Source organism: Schistocerca cancellata, chromosome 10, assembly GCF_023864275.1.
Source record: "Schistocerca cancellata isolate TAMUIC-IGC-003103 chromosome 10, iqSchCanc2.1, whole genome shotgun sequence".
NCBI lineage: Eukaryota > Metazoa > Arthropoda > Insecta > Orthoptera > Acrididae > Schistocerca > Schistocerca cancellata.
Genome location: NC_064635.1, coordinates 26,676,980 through 26,699,724, shown reverse-complemented (window position 1 = coordinate 26,699,724; position 22,745 = coordinate 26,676,980).

Here is a 22,745-nt window from a genome sequence, read left to right as displayed (position 1 = left end):
ACAGTCTCTGCCTGCATGCAAGTATTGGTTGTTTGTGCGTACGTCGTACACCTGTTGAGCGCTGTCTTGAAGAGTGAATTCGTCCAAGTCACACCTGATCCCACCCCAGACGTATTGGTCTGTTGTGCGATAAGCTACGACTCTCGTTCACCTTTGGTGTTTCGGGAGGGTATGCTAACCAGCACCCGATACTTGCACAATGTCGTTAGAGCCGTTCTTTTTCCGTTCTTGGAATAGGAACGTGATGTGTTGTTCCAACAGGATAATGCTCGGCCACACACTGCCCGTGAGAGTCATTGTGCTCTGCAACACGCGCAGCAACTTGCCTTGCCAGCAGTATTTCCGGACTTATTTCCAATCGAACAAATGTGGCGTATGATGAGACGAGAAGTGACTGACTCGTGAGACTTGTCAACCAACAAGTCTTACAGAGAGAGATACGTGAACTGGTCCGTCAGGGGTGGAGTAACGTATCCCAGGACAAACTCTCTTTCAAATTCTAAAGGTGGCAGGGGTAAAATACAGGGAGCGAAAGGCTATTTACAATTTCTACAGAAACCAGATGGCAGTTATAAGAGTCGAGGGACATGAAAGAGAAGGAGTGGTTGGGAAGGGAGTAAGACAGGGTTGTAGCCTCTCCCCGATGTTATTCAATCTGTATATTGAGCAAGCAGTAAAGGAAACAAAAGAAAAATTCGGAGTAGGTATTAAAATCCATGGAGAAGAAATAAAAACTTTGAGGTTCGCCGATGACATTATAATTCTGTCAGAGACAGCAAAGGACTTGGAAGAGCAGTTGAACGGAATGGATGGTGTCTTGATGGGAGGATATAAGATGAACATCAACAAAAGCAAAACGAGGATAATGGAATGTACTCGAATTAAGTCGGGTGATGTTGAGGGTATTAGATTAGGAAATGAGACACTTAAAGTAGTAAAGGAGTTTTGCTATTTGGGGAGCAAAATAACTGATGATGGTCGAAGTAGAGAGGATATAAAATGTAGACTGTCAATGGCAAGGAAAGCGTTTCTGAAGAAGAGAAATTTGTTAACATCGAGTATAGATTTAAGTGTGAGGAAGTCATTTCTGAAAGTAATTGTATGGAGTGTAGCCATGTATGGAAGTGAAACATGGACGGTAAATAGTTTGGACAAGAAGAGAATAGAAGCTTTCGAAATGTGGTGCTACAGAAGAATGCTGAAGATTAGATGGGTAGATCACATAACTAATGAGGAAGTATTGAATAGGATTGGGGAGAAGAGAAGTTTGTGGCACAACTTGACCAGAAGAAGAGATCGGTTGGTAGGACATGTTCTGAGGCATCAAGGGATCACCAATTTAGTATTGGAGGGCAGCGCGGAGGGTAAAAATCGTAGGGGGAGACCAAGAGATAAATACACTAAGCAGATTAAGAAGGATGTAGGTTGCAGTAGGTACTGGGAGATGAAGAAGCTTGCACAGGATAGAGTAGTCTCAGGACTGAAGACCACAACAACAACAACAGGACAACGTTCGCAATCTCCCGGTCGATTGGATGTCTGGGTTGCGGCTCTCGAGGCTACGCCACATACTAATGTGGGTGTTTCAGCATAGCCGGCCATTGTGGCCGAGCGGTTCTAGGCGCTTCGGTCTGCAACCGCGCGACCGCTACGGTCGCAGGTTCGAATCCTGCCTCAGGCATGGATGTGTGTGATGTCATTAGGTTAGTTAGGTTTAAGTAGTTCTAATTTCTAGGGGACTGATGACCTCAGATGTTAAGTGCCATATTGGTTAGAATCATTCGAACCATTATTTTTTTTTTTTTTTTTTTTTTTTTTTTTTGTTTCAGCATACCTGGTACCTCAGTGTGATGCACAGACGGTAGCAGAGCCATGATGGGGAAGGTGTAGGAACATTAATTTGGTCCAAACCTTGTTGACACAAATATATTATTTAACAATAATTGGTTATACATCCAAGTTAATACAATTAAAAGTTTAAAAGGAAAGTTCAGCAATAAATTTTTTTTTTAAAAAACATTCTCTAGAAGAACATGCAGCAACAATACATAAATACAATAATACAAACAATACATAAAGGTACTGTTAGTAAAACGTATATTGTATCGTACAATAGTGCAACATGTACGAATATTAACAATTACACCAGAAAAATATTGAACTTGTCACTTGTACTACATGTAAACAAACCTCAAAAACATCCTATTTGGCAAGACTGCAACAAATTCCCTACTGCCTGTGGCAATGATAATCAGTTTTTTTTATTTTTACCTCCTGATTTCACGTAAGCCTACGTAAACCCTACATAAATGTCAATGTCATGTGACACCAGTTCACATTACGTGACAAATACACAAAATTTCTAAATTATTTTATATCAGTTAAGTAAGCTACAAGACAGAAATAACATTAACGACTGGTGACATGACTAAACACTGTCAAGTTTTCAATTTCACGACGGTTGTGTTATCTAGCAAATTTTCATTTAAATACCCCCCCCCCCCCCACACACACACGTGTTCAAATGGTTCAAATGGCTCTGAGCACTATGGGACTCAACATCTTAGGTCATAAGTCCCCTGGAACTTAGAAGTACTTAAACCTAACTAACCTAACGACATCACATACATCCAACCCCGAGATAGGATTCGCACCTGCGACCGTAGCGGTCGCGCGGTTCCAGACTGAAGTGCCTAGAACCTCTCGGCCACACCGGCCGGCCCACGTGTTCCAAAATCAATTCAGTCAGTCTCAAGGAGAAACACAACTTAATACACAAATATGGCAATATCAAGAAATAGATGGGTTTATCCCAAGCAATATTAGTAGAATTAGGAAATTTGCAATTTAAACGCACCAATTTCAACGAAGTCTAATGTAATAATAATTTGGACAGAAATGATCGATGATAGTGGATACCGTGCCATACACTATGAAACAAATTAACAATTATTCACAGTAGACACCTGGCACATGATGATATTCTCTGAAGTATTTCAAATCACAAAATGTTGGCCGCAAGTACCGACCACAAGTACCGACCCCATAATAAAGTAATGATCATGAAATATGATAAAAGTACACTCCTGGAAATGGAAAAAAGAACACATTGATACCGGTGTGTCAGAACCACCATACTTGCTCCGGACACTGCGAGAGGGCTGTACAAGCAATGATCACACGCACGGCACAGCGGACACACCAGGAACCGCGGTGTTGGCCGTCGAATGGCGCTAGCTGCGCAGCATTTGTGCACCGCCGCCGTCAGTGTCAGCCAGTTTGCCGTGGCATACGGAGCTCCATCGCAGTCTTTAACACTGGTAGCATGCCGCGACAGCGTGGACGTGAACCGTATGTGCAGTTGACGGACTTTGAGCGAGGGCGTATAGTGGGCATGCGGGAGGCCGGGTGGACGTACCGCCGAATTGCTCAACACGTGGGGCGTGAGGTCTCCACAGTACATCGATGTTGTCACCAGTGGTCGGCGGAAGGTGCACGTACCCGTCGACCTGGGACCGGACCACAGCGACGCACGGATGCACGCCAAGACCGTAGGATCCTACGCAGTGCCGTAGGGGGCCGCACCGCCACTTCCCAGCAAATTAGGGACACTGTTGCTCCTGGGGTATCGGCGAGGACCATTCGCAACCGTCTCCATGAAGCTGGGCTACGGTCCCGCACACCGTTAGGCCGTCTTCCGCTCACGCCCCAACATCGTGCAGCCCGCCTCCAGTGGTGTCGCGACAGGCGTGAATGGAGGGACGAATGGAGACGTGTCGTCTTCAGCGATGAGAGTCGCTTCTGCCTTGGTGCCAATGATGGTCGTATGCGTGTTTGGCGCCGTGCAGGTGAGCGCCACAATCAGGACTGCATACGACCGAGGCACACAGGGCCAACACCCGGCATCATGGTGTGGGGAGCGATCTCCTACACTGGCCGTACACCACTGGTGATCGCCGAGGGGACACTGAATAGTGCACGGTACATCCAAACCGTCATCGAACCCATCGTTCTACCATTCCTAGACCGGCATGGGAACTTGCTGTTCCAACAGGACAATGCACGTCCGCATGTATCCCGTGCCACCCAACGTGCTCTAGAAGGTGTAAGTCAACTACCCTGGCCAGCAAGATCTCCGGATCTGTCCCCCATTGAGCATGTTTGGGACTGGATGAAGCGTCGTCTCACGCGGTCTGCACGTCCAGCACGAACGCTGGTCCAACTGAGGCGCCAGGTGGAAATGGCATGGCAAGCCGTTCCACAGGACTACATCCAGCATCTCTACGATCGTCTCCATGGGAGAATAGCAGCCTGCATTGCTGCGAAAGGTGGATATACACTGTACTAGTGCCGACATTGTGCATGCTCTGTTGCCTGTGTCTATGTGCCTGTGGTTCTGTCAGTGTGATCATGTGATGTATCTGACCCCAGGAATGTGTCAATAAAGTTTCCCCTTCCTGGGACAATGAATTCACGGTGTTCGTATTTCAATTTCCAGGAGTGTATATCAAAATTTAGGCCTTAGCCAGGCGGCGAGAACTCCACCGATGCAGTTTCCTGTTACACTCGAGTGCTGGGCCCAACAAACAACAGCTAGTCATGGAGAACCACGCTAAGCAAGCTCGCAAACAGCCACACTCACCGCAGTCCTTGCTCGGCAGGCGCCAGTTGACTCCCCACCGTTTCCGTCATGTTGCCATGTACCGATCGAGCCGTCCTCCCAAAACTGTTGCTTCGTGCACCAGCGCCAACAGCGCCCAGCGATCACGCCCCCTATCGCTGCGGCGGAAACAAGTGATACAATCTCGCGGGTAAATCAAAAATGCTGAGCCGTGACACGGCGCACTCAGAATCTGATGTGTTGGCAGATGTGCCAACACCTTGTAGTTAGAGGAGGCCGAAATGCACGCTATAATCTAACGCAGACGGGCGTGAGGTCTGGAACAGGATACGTAATGAATGCTATAAAGAAAAGTTCGTAGCTGCTGAAATACTTAACTTTAATCCATCATTTGTATACAGCATGTAAGTAGGCTGTTTATGTATTCTTATTGGCAACGTTACGTAGCGCTCTGTATGAAAATCACTGGCTGTGCTCTGTGCAGTCTGTGGCTAGTTTGCATTGTTGTCTGCCATTGTAGTGTTGGGCAGCGGCAGCTGGATGTGAACAGCGCGTAGCGTTGCGCAGTTGGAGGTGAGCCACCAGCAGTGGTGGATGTGGGAAGAGAGATGGCGGAGTTTTGATAATTTGTAATACTGGATATTATGAACTACTATATATATTATGACTATTAAGGTAAATACATTGTTTGTTCTCTATTAAAATCTTTCATTTGCTAACTATCCCTATCAGTAGTTAGTGCCTTCCGTAGTTTGAAACTTTTATTTACCTAGCAGTAGTGGCGCTCGCTGTATTGCAGTAGCTTGAGTAACGAAGATTTTTGTGAGGTAACTGATTTGTGAAAGGTATAGGTTAATGTTAGTCAGGGCCATTCCTTTGTAGGGATTTCTGAAAGTCAGATTGCGTTGCATTAAAAATGTGTCAGTTTAAGCACAGTCTTGTATAATTTTCATAAGGGGACGTTTCAAGCATTCTTGATGATACAAGTGAGACTCTCTCTAGAAATGGTTAATGGCGCCTTGCTAGGTCGTAGCCATGGACTCAGCTGAAGGCTATTCTAACTGTCTCTCGGCAAATGAGAGAAAGGCTTCGTCAGTGTAGTCGCTAGCAAAGTCGTCGTACAACTGGGACGAGTCCTAGTACGTCTCTCTAGACCTGCCGTGTGATGGCGCTCGGTCTGCAATTACTGACAGTGGCGACACGCGGGTCCGTCATGTACTAATGGACCGCGGCCGATTTAAAGCTACCACCTAGCAAGTGTGGTGTCTGGCGGTGACACCACAGAATCCCCTCTGCTATCGATCTGTCAATGCAATCATTACACCCAATCCATTTGCACTGTTGCTATAATAAATCCTTGAGTGAATTGGAAACCTCCAGAAAGGGAGTACTACTTTTTTTTAAGGGGACCACACCCTGCCTATCGAACCCATATTAACTTAGGCAAGTACTTCACCCATTTCTGAAAAAAAAACTATTTTATGCAGGGCCTTAATATTTTTACTATATGTTACATGATTCTAATACAGTCAACTCTACTAAAATATACTTTATCCATTTTATACTTTTTAATAAATACGTTTTTAAATTCATTAAAAAAAAGTATTAATTTTTTTCTGCATAAAATATTTTTTGTGAACTTCCTATCGGGGGAATATTAATGAATGTAGTACCAGAGGTGGCTTTTTATGTTATGCAGAGTCTCTGAAAATTTCATTCATTTATCTATGACAGCTTCTGATATAATGGGGCATATGTACTGAAAATTTTAGTTTGAGGGAAATTGACATTAAACAAAAACCTTTTGAAATTTGTTACTTACAGTTAATTAAAACTGTCCTGCAGCATATTATGGCCCTTCTTTGGCCTGTAGCAGGTCTTCCAGCTTCTTTTTCACCTTCCTGGATGTTTGTCTTGCTTTCTTGGTCATATTAGATGCAGACCTGTCTGCATTGCCTATCCTCATTTTATCGCAATGTTGCAGCCCAGTGATATTTTCACCAGGATTAATTCCCAACTTTTTCAGTACCCAATACTTTCCAATATAACCACAACTGAATCTAATAACAGCAGCATGAACTCCTAGTTTCATTGTATGCATGCTTACAAATACAGTTTTAGGAAGGCGGTACCTAATTATGCTGTTCAAACATTCATTTAGGTTCTGTGTCTGCCCATGCTGACATTTCCTTAGTAGGTCAGGATGAGCCAAGTCTCTGAAAATAGTTTTAATTGCTGTAATAACAGAAGAAGGAAGAGAATGCTGGTGAGAATAAGATTCTCCAGTTGCCTGAGCCCTATTGTATTTGCATCACGAATTTTCTCCTGATGGACACAATCCATGACATGGCTTATCATCAGCAGAGGACTTATGGAAGAATATGGCCCAAACATCTCTCTTCATTGCCTCCACATTGTCTTTATTTCTCCTAATTGCCTGCACATAGTACACCTGCAAGTTTTCTATTTCAGTTTTAGTTAACCGACCCTGTCCAGTCAACAGTTTTCCATCTTATAATTTTTTTCCTCTCATATCAACAGTTAGTTTTCTCAGCCTTGTTCCCAAACGTTTTTGAATATGGCCTACACATTGTATTTTGCTAATAATGGCATCTCCATATGACTTAGAGTTGACAGTGGGTGGGTTGACAGTGGGTGACAGAAAAGTGGGCGTGGCACATAAACACAAGTGGTAGGAAAATGCTCTTTAAACGCTCGAAAAAAATTTTTTCAGCAAAATCCTTTTCAGAGTACTTAAATAAAACTTTAATCTATCGAAATACGATGAAAACCGAAAACTGATTTTTTTCGACCTGAACCACGGTGTGGTCCTCGTAAAAGCGGTGTATGATCACTTTTCAAACTGCCATTTTATGGGAAATTCTATTCTCGAAGAACGTGAATGGGACAGGAAGAAACCACAATAACAGGCACAATGGGACGTAATGTCTTTCATGAACCCCACAGCAGTCTGCAGAGTATAGGTGTAGGTGCAGAAACACAAAGGGTCTTATTCACTATTCGCGCGCGCATTCTTCTTTGTCCCACTGCAGTAAAGGTGAATCATTTACATTAGCGGAAGACATATATAAACCTTACACGGTGACTCGTTCTGTTTTGACTGTACACGTGACAGCACTGCAGTAGACCAGTGCAACCACTGTAGTATCGAGACGCACAGTAAATAACGTGCACACTTCTAGGACTCGTCGCCCCACCTGGCGCAATTAAAGTGCGCATTGAAATGGGCAGTAAAGACAATACTACCTACCTAAGTCGCTCTGGTTGTATTCACCGAGCGAGGTGGCGCAGTGGTTAGACACTGGACTCGCATTCGGGAGGACGACGGTTCAATCCCGCGTCCGGCCATCCTGATTTAGGTTTTCCGTGATTTCCCTAAATCACTCCAGGCAAATGCCGGGATGGTTCCTCCGAAAGGGCACGGCCGACTTCCTTCCCCATCCTTCCCTAATTCGATGAGACCGATGACCACGCTGTCTGGTCTCCTTCCCCAAATCAACCAACCACCAACCTGGTTGTATTCATATGTGAGTGCTGGTCAAGAAGGATGTGCGGCTGGCTCCCGTGATATTCAGATAGTTACTCACGGATGAGCCAAAACGTTATAAGCACCTGTTTAATAGCGTGTTAGTCCACCTCTCAATCACTGTACAGCAGCGATTCCGCATGGCATGGATTCTACTTGATAGATTTCCAGAAGTATGTGTTACGATATCTCTACTCACAGGTCACGTTTGCGAACACGCAGCCGGCGCCCGATATGTGTGCCCATGGGTACAGATCAGGCACATTTGCTGGCCACGACATCAATGTGAGTTCACCAGAATGTCCCTCAAACCATTATAGCACGACTCCGACATTGGAACATGAACAGTTATCCTGCTGGAGGATAGCCGTAGGGGGAGATTTCAGGTAGGAAGCGATGCAGGTGGTCCGCAGTATTGTTACTTAGTTTGTAACACCACAGCTCTAATGCTCTGCTGACTTATTTTGCTTTCTGTTTTATTCAACATTCCATCGTTGAGTTTTGTAGTTGTATGATTAATTCGATACCATAATAGTGTTTACGTTTTTCTTTGTAAAAACTTTGATGTCCTGGTATAAACAAATGCAATGCATTGTCTTTATTAGTTAAACACTTTGCCTCACTTGGAGGGAAACAAAAATTTATTACATATAACTGAAAATTTGTTTAAATAATTTTATGTGGAATTGTCAATATGTGCAAATGATATGTTTTGTTCAAAATGTCTTGTTACTCTGTATTTACTGATCCTCACTTAGGGTTATTAGTTCTTTGTATGTATAAAAGGTGTTGCGGTTCCCCTCGGGAACGGAAACAGCGGCGCGCGCAAAATGTGGCTGGCATGAAGGAAGAGGTGGGAACAAGAGCCAGTCTGGAGCTACGTACCCGCCAACAGCTCATGTAAAAGTTGTGATTTGTGCTGGTGCCGAGAGAGGCTTATCGTGCCGTTTTCCAATGTGCCAAAGCCTCGGATGGATGCATAAATAGATGGAACTATTCTGGGATTGGTATCTATCATCCCCACCAAGGAATGACAGAGTCCAACATTTCCGCCTGCAAATCCACCCACCGACATGCACTCGCCACCATTTTCCTCAATCACTGTAACGGAACCAAGGAACTGTAGAAGGGTACAGTGAAGGATCAGCTCATGTGCCTGACTTATTTGGTTTCGATAATAAGGTAAACAAAACACTATCTATGAAATGTTACCTTGATTTATCCTCAGTCACATATCCACTTAGGGTCCTTCCCATGCTAAAGTGCTCACTGAGTGTCCTTATTGAAAGAATATTAAAGCCCAGTGTTTTACTAATTAATGCCTCTTGAACACAGTAAAAAGAAAGTTAAAGTTAATGTGGCAAAACAGTGTGCTACAGTAAATAATGTTTGCTGAAAGTAATTTTCCAATTAAAAATGCTTATTAAAAGTTTGTGGGCTTGCTAAAAAACTAAAGTGAGAAATAGAATTTAAAGTAATAAAGTAGTACAAATAGGTATTAAAACAGAATGAGATATTCACTCTGCAGTGGAGTGTGCGCGGATATGAAACTTCCTGGCAGACTAAAACTGTGTGCCGCACCGAGACTCGAACTCGGGTCCTTTGCCTTTCGCGGGCAAGTGCTCTACCATCTGAGCTACCCAAGCACGAGTTAAGACCCGTCCTCACAGCTCTACTTCTGCAAGTACCTCACCTCCTACCTCCCAAACTTTACAGAAGCTCTCCTGCGAAGTGGTAGAGCAGTTGCTCGCGAAAGGCAAAGGTCCCGAGTTCGAGTCTCGGTTTGGCACACAGTTTTAATCTGCCAGGAAGTTTCAGGTATTAAAACAGTTTGCTGTCAACTTCAAAATTAAAAGTTCTTAAGAGTGAGGTTTATAAAGTTTTGCTTAGTGAATGATCATAGTGCTGCCTGTTGTAAATTGCAAAAAGTGAGTCAGTATCTTACAAATATGTCAACTGTGTCTCACTGCAGTAAAGGTTGAGAACTGCAACTGTGGGAAGTTATATACTCATGTTTGCTTAGTGCCTGTTCCTCTTGTGTATTGAAAGTGCATATTAATAATGTAATAGGATCCACAGTTTGTCTATTGTGCTCGTGCTAGATAACAATTAACAGAAAGACCACTACCTATGAGAACAGTAACTTCTTTTATTCAAAGGTCAGTGAGAAAGTGTTTGCTAGTGGACTCCATGTAACTTCCATGCTAGGTAGAAAAGTATTTAGTAGAGAGAGACTTAATATATGCACAATACATAATTTTGCAGTGAACCATATTCAGATTTCATGTCAGATAGGAAAGTATTTGAAAAGTGAGACTAAATCTATGCACAACTGTATAATCCAAAATGCACTTTAATAGTAATATTATTGAAACCATTCAGTTTGACGAAGCCTTGAAGGCAAAAGTGTATTCATTATCAGTTGTACTTATGAGAATAGCTTTGTTCTGCTCTGACTGTCAGTTCCGTCTTTAACGTTAACATATGCTTGTGCCAGAGTTCGTTGCACTGTCCTGTGTCAAAGTATAGGCTGGACCTTTCCATTGAAGTTACTCATATTTATTTTCGTGAGCAAAAATGTTACTCATTCTTATGCCTAATTAGGTTGGCGACCGTTTTCTTTATCATTTGTACAGTGTGGGTAGGCAAAATATTGTTTGATACCGTTTAAACATTTACGTAATTCTGACTTTCACTTTCGATAAGCCATCTCCGTTAGGTACATCACGGTCAAAACAGCAAAATTCCTTTCAGAGGGTAACACTGCTATGCTTCTTTATACAGTAATTACTTTAATAAAAATAATTTCATTATATGAACTGCCTCCAGCTTTGAGGTTATAGTATAACAGCAGTGGGCGGTAGTGTTTGTAATATTATTGGTATTTCCGTCCTATGAAAGCTTTAAGTACCCTTTGAAAGACATTTGTTTTGTATAATTTACGTAACTGTAAAGATGCGCATCTAGCGCGGACGCTAATACATCGATTGCGCAGTCAAAGAGACATTTTAACAGAAGCTGAACTGACGTTCCGCTTCGATCTAAATAAAAGATGACGGTATCAAACTTTTGTAGATCTTCAGATTTTAATATACTTCTGCTTGTTATGTGAAAACGTAAAGGAGGCCGACTTTAAGTTAAAAAAGTGAGCGGTCTTGCTAGCGTGCAGACAACATTATTAATTAATAAAATTAAAGTAATTCATGTTCGAAACTGTAAATCAGCAAGTTATTGTTATCGGAGGTGTTGAACAGTGCAAAAATTGTCTTCAACGAAAGGAGAAAAGTAGTGACTGTAATTTGTGAAAAAAAAAAACGTGAACCAAGGAGACAGCACAGAACAGGCTGAAATCTGATCGCACCATACTGTTAGAAAAGTACTTATGTAAGTTATATTGTTTATAAATAAGCCCTAATTTGCTAGTGAGAATTGTTTGAATATATTTAGTGTTTACCAGACTTCTTATTCTGTTCTTTTCCTTTATACTTTTTTTATCCTCCACGCCATATTATTTTTATAAATGTCAAACAGCCTTTACTACAGCAGAGAATACTGCGGCATCCTGGTCGTAGACAGAAGGCCGCTCCTTGTCTTCTATACAATTCATAGCTGCCCCATTTATTAATGATTTTATTTGCAAATGCAATTTTTTTTTACTATTCATTGTTAAAGGTCCCTTAGGTAATTAAAAAATTCATACTGATTACGTAAAGAAATCCGGGTTGTTCTTTTCCAAATAATAGAAGTCTTTGCGTAATCAGAAACTAGCCTCCTTCTGCCAACGATCAGGAGCCGACCAGAAGACGGACGTCTTCGACCGCTTTCGTGTCTCCTGTGGCAAAGCTGTGCCAGACTGGAAACACGACATTCTAGTATGAAATACAGATTTAAATTTATAGGATTGAAATACACTCCTGGAAATTGAAATAAGAACACCGTGAATTCATTGTCCCAGGAAGGGGAAACTTTATTGACACATTCCTGGGGTCAGATACATCACATGATCACACTGACAGAACCACAGGCAGTAGCGAGCCAGTGTGTGTGTTGGATCTTCCATCAAGCTACGGACCCCCTTGAAGATGTCTCCCGCAGTCGGAGACGAAACGTTGGGAATCACCACAGCATTCATCAACCGACCACGGCATAACAGCCCGGATAATTATAATGGACAGAACCACAGGCACATAGACACAGGCAACAGAGCATGCACAATGTCGGCACTAGTACAGAGTATATCCACCTTTCGCAGCAATGCAGGCTGCTATTCTCCCATGGAGACGATCGTAGAGATGCTGGATGTAGTCCTGTGGAACGGCTTGCCATGCCATTTCCACCTGGCGCCTCAGTTGGACCAGCGTTCGTGCTGGACGTGCAGACCGCGTGAGACGACGCTTCAGCCAGTCCCAAACATGCTCAATGGGGGACAGATCCGGAGATCTTGCTGGCCAGGGTAGTTGACTTACACCTTCTAGAGCACGTTGGGTGGCAAAGGATACATGCGGACGTGCATTGTCCTGTTGGAACAGCAAGTTCCCTTGCCGGTCTAGGAATGGTAGAACGATGGGTTCGATGACGGTTTGGATGTACCGTGCACTACTCAGTGTCCCCTCGACGATCACCAGTGGTGTACGGCCAGTGTAGGAGATCGCTCCCCACACCATGATGCCGGGTGTTGGCCCTGTGTGCCTCGGTCGTATGCAGTCCTGATTGTGGCGCTCACCTGCACGGCGCCAAACACGCATACGACCATCATTGGCACCAAGGCAGAAGTGACTCTCATCGCTGAAGACGACACGTCTCCATTCGTCCCTCTATTCACGCCTGTCGCGACACCACTGGAGGCGGGCTGCACAATGTTGGGGCGTGAGCGGAAGACGGCCTAACGGTGTGCGGGACCGTAGCCCAGCTTCATGGAGACGGTTGCGAATGGTCCTCGCCGATACCCCAGGAGCAACAGTGTCCCTAATTTGCCGGGAAGTGGCGGTGCGGTCCCCTACGGCACTGCGTAGGATCCTACGGTCTTGGCGTGCATCCGTGCGTCGCTGCGGTCCGGTCCCAGGTCGACGGGTACGTGCACCTTCCGCCGACCACTGGCGACAACATCGATGTACTGTGGAGACCTCACGCCCCACGTGTTGAGCAATTCGGCGGTACGTCCACCCGGCCTCCCGCATGCCCACTATACGCCCTCGCTCAAAGTCCGTCAACTGCACATACGGTTCACGTCCACGCTGTCGCGGCATGCTACCAGTGTTAAAGACTGCGATGGAGCTCCGTATGCCACGGCAAACTGGCTGACACTGACGGCGGCGGTGCACAAATGCTGCGCAGCTGGCGCCATTCGACGGCCAACACCGCGGTTCCTGGTGTGTCCGCTGTGCCGTGCGTGTGATCATTGCTTGTACAGCCCTCTCGCAGTGTCCGGAGCAAGTATGGTGGGTCTGACACACCGGTGTCAATGTGTTCTTTTTTCCATTTCCAGGAGTTTATATTTAACGTAATAATAATAATAATTTTTTTTATCATACTAGATGTTGTAAGTTCATTACTGTCATGGCGCCTTGGAGTACTACCACAGGTCCCATAGAAGCCCAACTGAATGTACCCCATAGCATAATTCTGCACTCAACGGCCTGAATTTGTGGCGCGGTGCATGTTTCAAGCAGCCATTCGCCTGGATGACAGTCGTGAGAGGACACCGACCTGGTGGAACAAGAAATGCGATGGAATCTCTAGGCGAGACGTTACTATTGACCCACGGAGAAAACTCAGGGATGCTGTGTCCATTGCAGTCGTAACTGACAATGTCGTTCGGTCAACACAAATAAGTACCCCACTCATACAGTCACAATTGGTGGAGACTTCAACCTACCCTCGATTTGTTGGCGAAAATACATGTTCAAAGCTGGTGGTAGACAGAAAACATCTTCCGAAATTGTACTAAATGCTTTCTCTGAGAATTACTTTGAACAGTTGGTTCATGAGCCCACACGAATTGTAAATGGTTGCGAAAACACACTTGACCTCTTAGCCACAAATAATCCTGATCTAATAGAGAGCGGATACACGGATTAGTGAACACAAGGTCATTGTAGCGAGGCTCAAAACCATATCAACCAAAAACACTAAAAATAAACGCTAAATATATCTATTTAAAACAGCAGATAAAAATTCGCTTGATGCCTTCCTAAGAGAGAGTCTCCATTCCTTCCAAGTGTAGACCAGATACGGCTCAAATTCAAAGATACGGTATCGAAAGCAATAGATAGATTCATACCGCATAAGTTAATAAGAGAAGGGACTGATCCACCGTGCTACACAAAACACGTCACAACACTGTTACAGAAGCAACGAAAAAGACATGCCAAATTCAGAAGAACGCAAAATCCCCAAGACTGGCTGAGTTTCACGGAAGCTCGAAATTTAGTGCCGACGTCAATACGAGATGCTTTTAATAGTTTCCACAATGAAATATTGTCTCAGAATATGGCAGAAACCCCAAAGAGATTCTGGTCGTATGTAAAACACATCAGTCGCAAAAAAAAAAAAACAGTCAATACCGTCACTGAGCGATAGCGATGGAAATGTCACCGATGATGGTGCCACTAAAGCGGAGTTACTAAATACAGTTTTCCGTAATTTCTTCACGAAAGAAGACGAAGTAAACGTGCCATAATTCGAAACCAGAACAGCTGTTAACATGAGTGGCATAAAAGTAGATATCTTAGGTGTTGCGAAACAACTCAGATCACTTACAAAAGGCAAGTCTTCCGGTCAAGATGGTATACCAATCAGGTTCCTTTTAAAGTGTGCAGACACAATGGCGTCTTTTTTAGCAATCATATACAACCACTTACTTGACAAAAGGTCTCTTCCTAATGACTGAAAAGTAGCACAGGTCAAGAAAGGAAATAGGAGTAACCCATTGAATTGACCTCATTGACCTCAATTTGCAGTAGGATTTTTGAGCAAATACTGTAGCTCGAGCTTTATGAATCACCTTGAAGAAAATGACTTACTGATACATAACCAACACGGATTCAGAAAATATCGTTCTTGTGCAACACAGCTTGCTCTTTATTCCCATGAAGTAATGAGTGCTGTCGACGAAGGATCTCGGATCCATTCCACATTCCTACATTTCCAGAAGGCTTTTGATACCGTTCCTCACAGGCGACTATTAATCAAATTGCGTGCGTATGGAGCATCGTCTCAGTTGTGTGACTGGATTCGTGATTTCCTCTCAGAGAGGTCACAGTTCGTAGTGATAGACGGTAAATCATCGAGTAGAACAGAAGTGATATGTGGCAATCCGCAAGGTAGTGTCATAGGCCCTCTGCTGTTCCTGATTTACATAAATGAGCTAGGCGATAATCTGAGCAGTACCCTTAGATTGTTTGCAGATGACGCTGTAATTTACCGTCTAGTAAAATCATCATACGATCAATTCCAGTTACAAAATGATCTAGAGAGAATTTTTGTGTGGTGCGAAAAGTCGCAATTGGCTCTAAACAAAGAAAGTGCGAGGTCATCTACTTGGGTACTAAAAGAAATCCGATAAATTTTGGGTATACGATAAATCGCACAAATCTAAGGGCTGTCAACTCGACTAAATATCTAGGAATTACAATTAAGAGCAACTTAAATTGGAAAGACCACATTGATAAAGAGTGGGGAAGGTGAAACAAAGACAGGGCTTTGTTGGCAGAACACTTAGAAGATGCGAAAAACCCATTAAAGAGACAGCCTACATTACACTTGTCCGTCCTCTGCTGGAATATTTGCTGCGCGGTATGAGATCCTTACCAGGTAGTATTGACGGAGGACATCGAAAAAGTGCAAAGAAGGGCAGCTCGTTTCGTGTTATCGCGCATTAGGGGAGAGAGTGTCACTGATATGATACGCGAGTTGGGGCGGCAGTCACTGAGACAAAGGCGGTTTTCTTTGCGGCGAGGTCTATTTACGGAATTTCAATCACCAATTTTTTCTTCCGCATGCGAAAATATTTTCTTGACACCCACCTACGTAGGGATAAATGATCATAATAATAAAATAAGAGAAATCAGAGCTCGAACGGAAAGATTTAGGTGTTCCTTTTTCCCACGCGCCATTCGAGTGTGGAATGGTAGAGAAGTAGTATGGAAATGGCTCGATGAACTCTATGCCAAACACTTAAGTATGAATTGCAGAGTAACTATGTAGATGTAGAACACGTACATACTTTGATGCAAGTCACTGCCACGATGCTAAGAACGCTCATGTTCAGAAAAAAAAACAGAACACCTTGAACGAAAAGAGACAGGACGTTCATGTTCATAGTACATGTACAGGGCTATTACAAATGATTGAAGCGATTTTATAAATTCACTGTAGCTCCATTCATTGACATATGGTCACGACACACTACAGATACGTAGAAAAACTCATAAAGTTTTGTTCGGCTGAAGCCGCACTTCAGGTTTCTGCCGCCAGAGCGCTCGAGAGCGCAGTGAGTCAAAATGGCGACAGGAGCCGAGAAAGCATATGTCGTGCTTGAAATGCACTCACATCAGTCAATCATAACAGTGCAACGACACTTCAGGACGAAGTTCAACAAAGATCCACCAACTGCTACCTCCATTCGGCGATGGTATGCGCAGTTTAAAGCTTCTGGATGCCTCTGTACGGGGAAATCAACGGGTCGGCCTGCAGTGAGCGAAGAAACGGTTGAACGCGTGCGGGCAAGTTTCACGTGTAGCCTGCGGAAGTCGACGAATAAAGCAAGCAGGGAGCTAAACATACCACAGCCGACGGTTTGGAAAATCTTATGGAAAAAGCAGAAGCCTTACCGTTTACAATTGCTACAAACAGATGGATCGGTCGTGGTGGAGATCATGATCAGCAATTCATGTCGCTCTCCCGACTTAACCCCATGCAATTTCTTACTGTGGGGTTATGTGAAAGATTCAGTGTTTAAACCTCCTCTACCAAGAAACGTGCCAGAACTGCGAGCTCGCATCAACGATGCTTTCGAACTCATTGATGGGGACATGCTGTGCCGAGTGTGGGAGGAACTTGATTATCGGCTTGATGTCTGCCGAATCACTAAAGGGGCACATATCGAACATTTGTGAATGCCTAAAAAAACTTTTTGAGTTTTTGTATGTGTGTGCAAAGCATTGTGAAAATATCTCAAAAAATAAAGTTATTGTAGAGCTGTGAAATCGCTTCAATTATTTGTAATAACCCTGTACATTAGTATGTGCCAGAGGAATGATTAGCAATTGAACCATGTCGGCCCCCGGGTTCTCATCGACGAATATGCAGAAACATGCTAGATGGCAATGTTGAATAGAATGGCATCAGAGAGTGTTTTCCGACGGATGCAGGGTGTGTTTGTTTGAAAATGATGGCTGCAATTTGGTTCGCCGCAAATTTGGTGTGTAGCAGATGGGGACCGGCATCGCAGTGACTGCATTCACACAGGACATGCAGCGCCAGCTCAGTGTCTCGTGGTGTGGGTTGCCATTGGGTACAACCACAAATCACAGCTGGTGTGTGTCCAGGGTTCTGTAACCAATGTGACCTACGTGAATGAGATCCTGCGGCTCGTTGCCATACCCTTTCTGCACAACACCCCAGATGCCATTTTTCAGCAATACGATGCACGCCCACTTGTTGCTGCACGAACACGTGCCTTCTTGGTGTCGCAGGATGTCAGCCTTTTGCCCTGGCCCGCCAGACGAGCAGACTTGTCGCCAGTCGAAAATGTGTGGAGTATGGTGGAACGACGGGTGCAGCGCTGTGACCCAATGCGAACCACAACAGATGAACTTTGGCCCCAAGTGAATGCAGCTTGGATGGCTACACCACAGGACGCCATTCGTACCTTATACGCGTTGATGCCATCACGCATGGAATAAGTTCCCACGGCCCATAGCGGACCCTGTGCGTACTAGGCAACAGCACACTATGAACCATTTCTGCGGAACATAATAACGTACGAGGGCAGTTCAATAAGTAATGCAACACATTTTTTTTCTGAAACAGGGGTTGTTTAATTCAGCATTGAAATACACTACGTTATTCCCCAATCTTTTAGCTACACAACACTATTTTTCAACGTAATCTCCATTCAATGCTACGGCCTTACGCCACCTTGAAATGAGGGCCTGTATGCCTGCACGGTACCATTCCACTGGTCGATGTCGGAGCCAACGTCGTACTGCATCAATAACTTCTTCATCATCCGCGTAGTGCGTCCCACGGATTGCGTCCTTCATTGGGCCAAACATATGGAAATCCGACGGTGCGAGATCGGGGCTGTAGGGTGCATGAGGAAGAACAGTCCACTGAAGTCACAGCTGTACACGGCCGGCCCGCACGCGGGAGATCAGACAGTCTTGCTTGACCTTGCGGCGATGATGACACACGCTTTGCCCAACGACTCACCGTGCTTTTTTCCACTGCCAGATCACCGTAGACATTCTGCAAGCGCCTATGAATATCTGAGATGCCCTGGTTTTCCGCCAAAAGAAACTCGATCACTGCCCGTTGTTTGCAACGTACATCCGTTACAGACGCTATTTTAACAGCTCCGTACAGCGCTGCCACCTGTCGGAAGTCAATGAAACTATACGAGACAAAGCGGGAATGTTTGAAAATATTCCACAAGAAATTTCAGATTTTTTCAACCAAAATTGGCCGAGAAAAAAAATGTGTTGCATTACTTATTGAACTGCCCTCGTACATATCCTGTGACTTTGAACGTCCTGATTGTTGAAGGTATTCTGTTTTTACTGAACATGAATGTAGAAAGTAACTTATTATTTATATTTCGTGGACGCTACAAAACCCAGTTGGATATATATATATCTTTTTTTCTTTTTGAGTCATCAGTCCTCTGACTGGTTTCATGCGGCCCTCCACGAATTCCTCTCCTTTGCCAACCTATTCATCTCGGAATAGCACTTTCAACCTGCGTCCTCAATTATTTGCCTGATATATTCCAATCTCTGTCTTCCTCTACAGTTTTTGCCGTGATCAGTTTCCTCTACTACCACTGAAGTCATTCCCTGATGTCTTAACAGATGTCCTATCTTCGTGTCCCTTCTCTTTGTCAGTGTTTTCCACATACAGTATTCCTTTCCCCGACGCTTCTACGCTCATCCTCAATCTACTTTTCCATTCTTATGTGTGCTAATCTTGCCAGCAACTTGGCTGCATGAGCTGTTGAGCTGATTGTGCGATAATTCTCTCATTGTCAGCTCTTACAGTAGTCGGAATTGTGTGCACGATAATTTTTCCGAGAATCAGATGGTATGTCGCCAGACTCATACATTCTACACACCAACGCGGATAGTCATTTTGTTGCCACTTCTCCCAGTGATTTTAGAAATTCTGATGGAATGTTGTCTATCCCTTCTGTCTTATTTGATCTTAAGTCCTCCAAAGCTGTCTTAAATTCTAATACTGGATCCCCTGTCTCTTCTAAATCTACTCCTGTTTCTTCTTCTACCACGTCAGACAAATCTTCCCTCTCTCTTCTCTGCGTTTGATAGTGGAATTCTCATTGAACTTCTAATGTTACTGTCCTTCCTTTTAATTTCTCCGAAGGTTATTTTCATTTTTCTATATGCTGAGTTAGTCCTTTACTGTCCTTCCTTTTAATTTCTCCGAAGGTTATTTTCACTTTCCTATATGCTGAGTTAGTCCTTCAGAATGTCATTTGTTTTTCGATTTATTCTCTTTTTTCATGCAGCCATTTCGTCTTAGTTTGTTTGGATTCTCGTATTCAAGCTGTCTACCTTATGGGGAGCAGCAAACTGCGACTATTTGTTGATGACGCTGGAGTGTGCGGAAAAGAGTCGTCTTTGAGTGACTGTAGGTGTGATGATGGACCTTGCTCTAAATGTAGAAAAATTTAAACTAATGCAAACGAGTAGGAAAAACAATCCTGTAACGTTCAACTACTGGGTTAGTGGTGTGCTGCGTGACGCAATCACGTCTAATTAATATATGGGGCGATCATAAAGTTTCCGTTTGAGGGCGTTGCTGCAGCGTATATGCAACGTAGCGCGACTCAGATGCGGGTCTATAAGCACCGACATTTAGGCGACGAACGCTGGCGCGACATAGATTGCTGCCGCTTCATGATGACGCACGCCCCCATATCGCAAATGTAGCCCAGAGGTTACGCCAACTGAAGCGACGGGCCATTCAAGCACCCGCCGTATAATCCTGATCGCTTCCCATGCTATTATCACGCCTCCAGTCCCTCAAAAAGGGTTTTGAAGGATCGACAACTCCTATAGGACGAAGGTGTGCAACAGGCAGTTAGGGGCTTCTTCATGCAACAGTACATCGAAATAAGTGTCCAAGGAATAGAAAAGCAACTGGAATCACTCAACAGAGGAAAGTCCACTGGACCTGACGGGATACCAATTCGATTCTACACAGAGTACGCGAAAGAACTTGCCCCCCTTCTAACAGCCGTGTACCGCAAGTCTCTAGAGGAACGGAAGGTTCCAAATGATTGGAAAAGAGCACAGGTAGTCCCAGTCTTCAAGAAGGGTCGTCGAGCAGATGCGCAAAACTATAGACCTATATCTCTGACGTCGATCTGTTGTAGAATTTTAGAACATGATTTTTGCTCGAGTATCATGTCGTTTTTGGAAACTCAGAATCTACTATGTAGGAATCAACATGGATTCCGGAAACAGCGATCGTGTGAAACCCAACTCGCTTTATTTGTTCATGAGACCCAGAAAATATTAGATACAGGCTCCCAGGTAGTTGCTATTTTTCTTGACTTCCGGAAGGCGTTCGATACAGTTCCGCACTGTCGCCTGATAAACAAAGTAAGAGCCTACGGAATATCAGACCAGCTGTGTGGCTGGATTGAAGAGTTTTTAGCAAACAGAACACAGCATGTTGTTATCAACGGAGAGACGTCTACAGACGTTAAAGTAACCTCTGGCGTGCCACAGGGGAGTGTTATGGGACTATTGCTTTTCACAATATATATAAATGACCTAGTAGATAGTGTCGGAAGTTCCATGCGGCTTTTCGCGGATGATGCTGTAGTATGCAGAGAAGTTGCAGCATTAGTAAATTGTAGCGAAATGCAGGAAGATCTGCAGCGGATAGGCACTTGGTGCAGGGAGTGGCAACTGACCCTTAACATAGACAAATGTAATGTATTGAGAATACATAGAAAGAAGGATCCTTTATTGTATGATTATGTGATAGCGGAACAAACACTGGTAGCAGTTACTTCTGTAAAATATCTGGGAGTATGCGTGCGGAACGATTTGAAGTGGAATGATCATATAAAATTAATTGTTGGTAAGGTGGGTACCAGGTTGAGATTCATTGGGAGAGTCCTTAGAAAATGTAGTCCATCAACAAAGGAGGTGGCTTACAAAACACTCGTTCGACCTATACTTGAGTATTGCTCATCAGTGTGGGATCCGCACCAGATCGGGTTGACGGAGGAAATAGAGAAGATCCAAAGAAGAGCGGCGCGTTTCGTCACAGGGTTATTTGGTAACCGTTATAGCGTTACGGAGATGTTTAACAAACTCAAGTGGCAGACTCTGCAAGAGAGGCGCTCTGCATCGCGGTGTAGCTTGCTCGCCAGGTTCTGGATGAGGTATCGAATATATTGCTTCCCCCTACTTATACCTCCCGAGGAGATCACGAATGTAAAATTAGAGAGATTACAGCGCGCACAGAGGCTTTCAGACAGTCGTTCTTCCCGCGAACCATACGCGACTGGAACAGGAAAGGGAGGTGATGACAGTGGCACGTAAAGTGCCCTCCGCCACACACCGTTGGGTGCCTTGCGGAGTATAAATGTAGATGTAGATGTACAAGGTGTTTTACCAAACTGGTATCTTCAGGCTGGTGCAGTGGTGGGAATATTGATATAATGCTCACAGCGATTTTTCCTGATTGGCATACAGATTCTGTACGACCTCCGAACGGAAACTTTTTGATCGCCCCTTATATCTGGACGTATCGGCAACGGCCTTGCCGCAGTGGATACACCGATTACCGTCAGAACTCCGAAATTAAGCGCTGTCGGGCGTGGCCGGCACTTTGATGGATGACCATCCGGGCTGCCATGCGCTGTTGTCATTTTTAGGGGTGCACTCAGCCTCGTGATGCCAATTGAGAAGCTACTCGACCGAATAGTAGCGGCTCCGGTCAAAGAAAACCATCTTAACGACCGGGAGAGCGGTGTGCTGACCACATCCCCCTCCTATCCGCATACTCATCTGAGGATGACACGGCGGTCGGATGGTTCCGATGGGCCACTTGTGGCCTGAAGACGGAGTGCTTTTTATATCTAGACGTAATGGGTTTATTGTTAAATAACTTTTCTGCTACAAGTCATGATTTTCTTTTATTCACATTTTACACGACTTGTTTCGGGAAATGATTTTCTCTTTGTACTATGCCACTTTTAGGTAATGTCTTCGATGCAGGACCTCACACACAGAAGACATTTCGAAAAAAACGGCACAGTACGAAGAGAAAACTCACTTGAAAACGGGAATCGTTTCCCGAACTGCGTCCGTGTAAAATATG